A 5,961-nucleotide genomic window follows, 5' to 3' on the forward strand; every position below is an offset into this window, starting at 1 on the left:
ACACTCTCTCTCTCTCTCTCTCTCTCTCCCTTTTCTTCCTGACTTGAAATCAGGAGACAAAACTCCCCTGCCAAAGGGGCCCTCCCAAAACGGGGAGTGAGGAAGACCTCCTTCTCTTCACGGCTGAAGTTCTCCCTGCCTTTCCTGGACGGGAAGGATAGCACCTACGCCCGCTGCCGTCGGTGACTTTTAGTCCCCCTGGAGAGGAAGAAATTCTTTCCCGTGGCCGAACCCTGGCGGTTCGTTCGTGCTGCAGAGGACGTGACCCTCTCTGACACACCCAGGAACCTCCTCGCTCCGGGTCGAGGAGAGGGAGTTCTGTTCTGTGGTTTAGAATGGTGCTTAAAAAGGGATGTCGCTTACAAAGGGTCCTCGTCCCCCTTCCTAAACCTAAACGGACGGCTCGGCTCGGAGGCGTGAGATACGTTTCGCATCCTCCTCGTCGTCTTCACTCAAAGTTTTATTGGAGTTTGGAAGATTTTATTTTTTGTCTTTCCTTTTTCTCCCCAAAGCCCCCCGGTACGTAGTTGTGTGTTCTTCGCGGTGGGTCCTTCTAGCGGTGGTATGTGGGACGCCGCCTCAGCGTGGTTTGATGAGCAGTGCCGTGTCCGCGCCCGGGATCCGAACGAACCGATGAAACACTGGGCTGCCTGCAGCGGAGCGCGCGAACTTAACCACTCGGCCACGGGGCCAGCCCCTTACTGGATTTTCAAAACAACTCCGGGGGCCGGCCCGGTGGCGCGGCGGTGAAGTTCGCACGTTCTGCTCCGCCGGCCCCGGGTTCGCCGGTCCGGATCCCGGGCACAGGACCCGGCACCGCTTGGCGAGCCACGCTGTGGCAGGCGTCCCACCTGGAAAGTAGAGGGGGATGGGCACGGATGTCAGCTCAGGGCCAGTCTTCCTCGGCCGACAGAGGAGGATTGGTGGCAGATGTTCGCTCAGGGCTCATCTTCCTCAAAAATAAAATAATAAATCGATTCGATAAAATGTCAAATAACACAACCGCGGGATCACGCTTAGAGTCACCCTTGGCCCGATGATGCCACTCCCCACCCCCCCCACCCCCCTGCCCCCCACCATTTGGAGGTGCCGTCAGTGGGATTCGTTCCTGTTTGTCCATCTTTCTTCCTCTTTTTTTTTTTTTTTTTAAAGACTGGCACCCGAGCTCATTGCCAATCTTTTCTTTTCTTTTTATTCCTCCTCCTTCTTCTTCTTCTCCCCAGAGCACCCCAGTACCTAGTTCTATATTCTCTTTGAGGGTCCCTCTGGTTCTGCCGTGTGGGACGCCACCTCAGCGTGGTTTGATGAGCGGTGCCGTGTCCGAGCCCAGGATCCGAACCTTCCAAGCCCCGGGCCGCTGAAGCGGAGCGTGCAAACTCAACTGCTCGGCCACGGGGTCAGCCCCTTCCTTCCTTCCTTCCTTCCTTCCTAAGGAGGAGGAGGCAGGCACTGTGTGAAGTCGCCAGTGAGTCTGTGGAAAGAGACGGAGGATTTCCCATGGGAAGCCGGGGCGGGGGACACGGACCGATGTCGTGCGAACTTGAAGGTGAAAGATCAAAAAACCCACACACGCCTAGAGCGGCGGGTTGCCCGTTAGGAGTTTGCTTGCCGGGCCCATAACGCAGGGCTCATCGATGAGCCAAACCGTCCGTGATCCTCAAGCAGTCTAGTAGGGTTAGAGAAAGGAGGGGGGCACTCTTTCTGCCCCAGATGAGGCGAGTTTCTCAGACAGCCACCCTGCCCCAACATCTTCCCTCCCTGCCTCCCGGCCCTTGGTGGACTGCGGCCTAAGGGTGGGGGAATTGAAGAAAGCCGTTCAATGGGAAAAAGCCCGAGGCCATGGGAGAGAGCTTCCTGCACTTGAATGAAGCCCTGACGCCAGGCCCATCGGAATGAATGGGCCTGACCTCCCCTCCCCCCTCCCCCCTCCCCCCTCCCAGGCTGGCGACTCGGCAGTGGAAGGCTAGGGGTTTCTTCCGAAATGGTGAACCGGCCCCCTTGTCCACAGGAAAACCACACACGGGTACAGCCTAGGCCGGATCTCAGGCCAAGTCGTCAGGGTGGCAAGATGATGGCGGATGAGAGGAAACTTGTTCTGGGACCGCACCGCCCCCCCCCCCCATCGCCTCTCTGGCTGAGAAGAGGGCTGGGGAGCGGTGAGGGTCAGGGGGAGAGTGGGGGCGGGGCCGGGACAGGGACCACCGGGCAGTAGGACGGGAGTAGCCCTGAGGCCTGCCTGCCTGCTTCCTTCCCTGCCGGCGCAGGGCTGAGAGAGGCACGGGGCACGCTGGCTCCTGCCCCTTCACTCATTCGGGAAGCCTCCTGTTGTTGCTCCTGAGGTGCCGGCTGCGGTGACAGACAGAGCAAAACTCCTCTCTCTGTCTATTTCTTCAAAGGCCCGAGTCTGAGCTACGACAGATTCCCCTGTGGCTCAACCCGCAACCTCCCATCCTGCCAGACCAGACCCCTTGTCTAAAAACCTCCACTGGAGGAGCTCTTCCACCTGACTCGGAAAGGAAACACCAGCCCCGCCTCAGCCTCACACCCACCACCACCACCACCACCCGCCCCCCCCCCGCCCCACTCTCCTCCGGACCCAGATACCTAACAGAGGGAACAAAAATCCAAAAATCCTGCTGCTCTCCTTCTACCACCTCCACTTCAGAAGAGTCAGTCTCCCCCGAACACCTCAGACTCTGTGACTTCCCGCGGCCTCCCTTTCCCCGTCCCCATTCTCTCCCCGGACGGGCCCCATCTTACACTTGAACGACAGCTCCACCGCTCGGGGCAGCTGGACACGATGTCCCAAAGTGGCCCGGACGGTAGCCTGGTCGATTCCAAAGGACCCACGCACGCAGTCGGCCATAAACGTGGTGTGGAGATCGTGGACGTTTGCGGGCCTCTGATCAAATCACTGCTCCGGGGACCCCGGCGTCTAGGACCCGTCTTCTCCGTGTTCTTCACACCGTTGCTCCTGGGCCGGTTATTCTCTTCCCTCTCACTGACCTTAACGTTTTGTCTCTGCCATTGAATTTTGACTGTGCGAATGTGACTTGCCGCTGTAGGGCTGCGTGGATCTCTCAGGCATCCTGCTGTGCCGTGCGGGGGGGGGGGGGGAATCCTTGGTGGGTGGGTCGATAGACGTCCCTTTGGTTGTGCCCTGGAGGGGAGAGACAGAGGGGACGACTCAATCCACCACGAACGCTGATGTCGCTCCGATAAACCTGTAGCGGTGATTCTAGTTTATGGCCCGTGTCCTGAAAATAACTTCCCGAAGGGCCAGCCCGGCGGCACAGCGGTTAAGTTCGCACGTTCCGTTTTGTCAGCCAGGGGTTCGCAGGTTCGGATCCAGGGTGCGGACGTGGCGCCGCTTGGCGAGCCACGCTGTGGTCAGCGTCCCGCCTATCAAGGGGAGGGGGATGGGCACGGATGTTAGCTCGGGATCACTCTCCCGGGGCAAAAAGAGGAGAATTGGCAGCAGGTGTCAGCTCGGGGCTCGTCTTCCTCGAAAAATAAATTAATTAAATTAATAAAAACAACTTCCCAAACCTCTCTGATAACTTGAAGCTTTGAAGTTTTGCGAGGTGAAATCAGGTGATAAAAAAGTCCACGGACAGGGGCGGCCCCGTGGCCGAGTGGTTAAGTTCACAAGCTCCCCTTCGGCGGCCCAGGGTTTTGCCGGTTCAGATCCCGGGCACGGCACGGACACGGCACCGCTCGTCGGGCCGTGTGGAGGCGGCGTCCCACATGCCACAACTGGAAGGGCCCTCAACTAAGATAGACAACTATGTCATGGGGGGGATTGGGGGAGAAAAATCGGGAGGGGGGAAAAAAAAAACAAAAACGGAAGATTGGCAACAGGCGTTAGCTCTGTGAGGGCCGATCTTCCTCACCCAAAAACTAAAGTGAGATGAAATCAAATAAAGCGAAGGAAAAGATAAACCTATGAAATCCCATGTTTCTAAAAGTGGCCAAGTGTTTAGACATTGGCCAAGCGACGGAATGCTCATGGGAAGGACAGTTCCTAATTGCTGGCTTCTTAGTTTTCACCAAAATTAAGGTTCGTGAGGGTTAAAAAATCTACTTAACAAATGCGATGAAAGCCACTAGGCCGGCCCGGTGGCGCGCTGGTTAAGTGTGCCTGTTCCGCTTCGCCGGCCCGGGGTTCGCCAGTTCGGATCCCGGGGGTGGACGTGGCACCGCTGGGCGAGCCACGTGGTGGTAGGCGTCCCACATATGAAATAGAGGAAGATGGGCACGGAGGTGAGCTCAGGGCCAGCCTTCCTCGGCAAAAAGAGGAGGATTGGCAGCAGTTAGCTCAGGGCTCATCGTCCTCAAAACAAAACAAAACAAAACAAAAAGCCACTAAAAGTGAATATGGGAAACATCTTTGTGTTCAAGGAAAGTGAGATGGCTGCCTTCAGGCAAGAGGGCCTAAAAAGTAAAGATCGTTTTGTCTGTGAAAAGGTGATCAAAGTTTCACGGGGAAAATAATCTGAGAAAAAGGCCTGTTCGTGGTCAAGTGGCCTAAAATTGGAACGAGTGGACAGATAGAAATGGCGAGCGATAGGATCTATGGGAGTCTATGAGGAAGCCATTGGGTGTCGGCCTAATTCGGCCTGACAGTGTTTTTCGAAAAGGGCCTGACGTGGCCGTCGAGCACGCATCGCATCGTAGATCCGCTTTACACATTTCCTACGGCAAGAACCAATGCCCTTAAGGGAAAGGAGCAGCTTCCCCGTGCTCGGGCCTTTCCTTAAGGAGAGGCATCTTTCCTTAGGCTAGGAGCGGATGGTTGCGCTCACCTTTGACCATCCGGCTCCCCTGTGACCACCCAGGCCCAGACAACAGACCTGCCACCCAGCAGTGTCTGTCGATCGCTGTGCCGACAGAGCAGTCTCGCGACTATCATCCAAGGGACCTTTCGATCCTATGTGAAACGTCCTCTCTGGGGGTCTAGAAGCACTCTGTACACCCCACTTCCCGGGCACCCTCTCTTCCTTCGGGAAGAAAGGCCCCGGGCCACAGTCCTCACATTTTAGCTCAGAATAAACGCACCCCGATTTTCACGGATAGATTGGTTCCGGATTATTTCCGTCGACAGAATGGAATCAAGTCAATGAGTTTCAAGATCGGAGGGAAGCTGATGCAAAATCAGAATTTGTTTTTCTCACTCCCGAAAGGATACTTTTCTCTAACTTCTAGTCTCCTCCTGATAAAGACATTGGAAAAGGTTTCTCTTGACCTCTGAGGGAATCGACACCAAAGACAGAGATCCTCCATTTTGTCAGAATGATTTCCTAGGCCTCCAATGGAGGAGGCCTCCCTCGGACGGGAGCTCAGCTTTTGTTTTGCAACAGTTTTCCTCTCTCTGCTTGCCTTTAACATCTCCTTTCCCGTTCTTCTTTTTTGGAAGGGAAATACGTGCACCGCTGGGGAAAAAAAAAAAAAAAAGAATTTTCTAAATGACCAAAGAAGATCTACGACTGTTGTTATTTTGGTTTCACGGAGCAGTTCCACGTCCACATTTACTCCATTTTAAACACCCACACACACTCACAGCACGGCGCTGTGAGGATGTCCCGGGGAACTCGATTTGTGGAGGGAATGGCTGTGAGGTCTCTGCCCCCCAACCCCCACCATTTGGGTGCTTCTGCTTGTTGATGAGGACGGGAAGCCCTGCTGAAATCCATATTCTTATCACCACACGTGCATCTGCACCCATGCTCCCCCCCGTGTGTCGTCTTTGGGCTTTGCTGTGGCCCCGTGCGGAGGGAGACCTGTTTTGTGTTGTAAACTTTTCCGCGGCCAAGCGGCTCGGTCCTTTCCTCTACGACTTGTGGGCTCTGTCTGTCCGTCTGCCTTAGAGAGACCCTCTGGGCCGGAAGTGACAGGCTGCACACAATTCCTGACAGACTGCGGACAATTCCTCCGTCGTCACGGTCCTTCTCTGATGACGTG

At 55.8% G+C, this 5,961-nt stretch overlaps 1 long non-coding RNA gene across 2 annotated transcripts; it reads right to left on the reverse strand.

Annotated features, from left to right (window-relative positions):
* Positions 1–386: 386 nt before the first annotated feature.
* Positions 387–5,432, reverse strand: LOC139042932 (uncharacterized). 2 transcript variants are annotated; one of them, XR_011500025.1, is made up of 3 exons: positions 2,761–5,432; positions 1,237–1,471; positions 387–949 (listed from the first exon to the last, which is right to left on the reverse strand). It is a non-coding gene; the product is annotated as an uncharacterized lncRNA (long non-coding RNA). The 2 variants fall into 2 exon arrangements; XR_011500024.1 differs by having other exon boundaries at positions 401–953; positions 2,761–3,125.
* Positions 5,433–5,961: the final 529 nt, after the last annotated feature.

Source organism: Equus asinus, unplaced genomic scaffold (assembly GCF_041296235.1).
Source record: "Equus asinus isolate D_3611 breed Donkey unplaced genomic scaffold, EquAss-T2T_v2 contig_109, whole genome shotgun sequence".
Taxonomy (NCBI): Eukaryota; Metazoa; Chordata; class Mammalia; order Perissodactyla; family Equidae; genus Equus; species Equus asinus.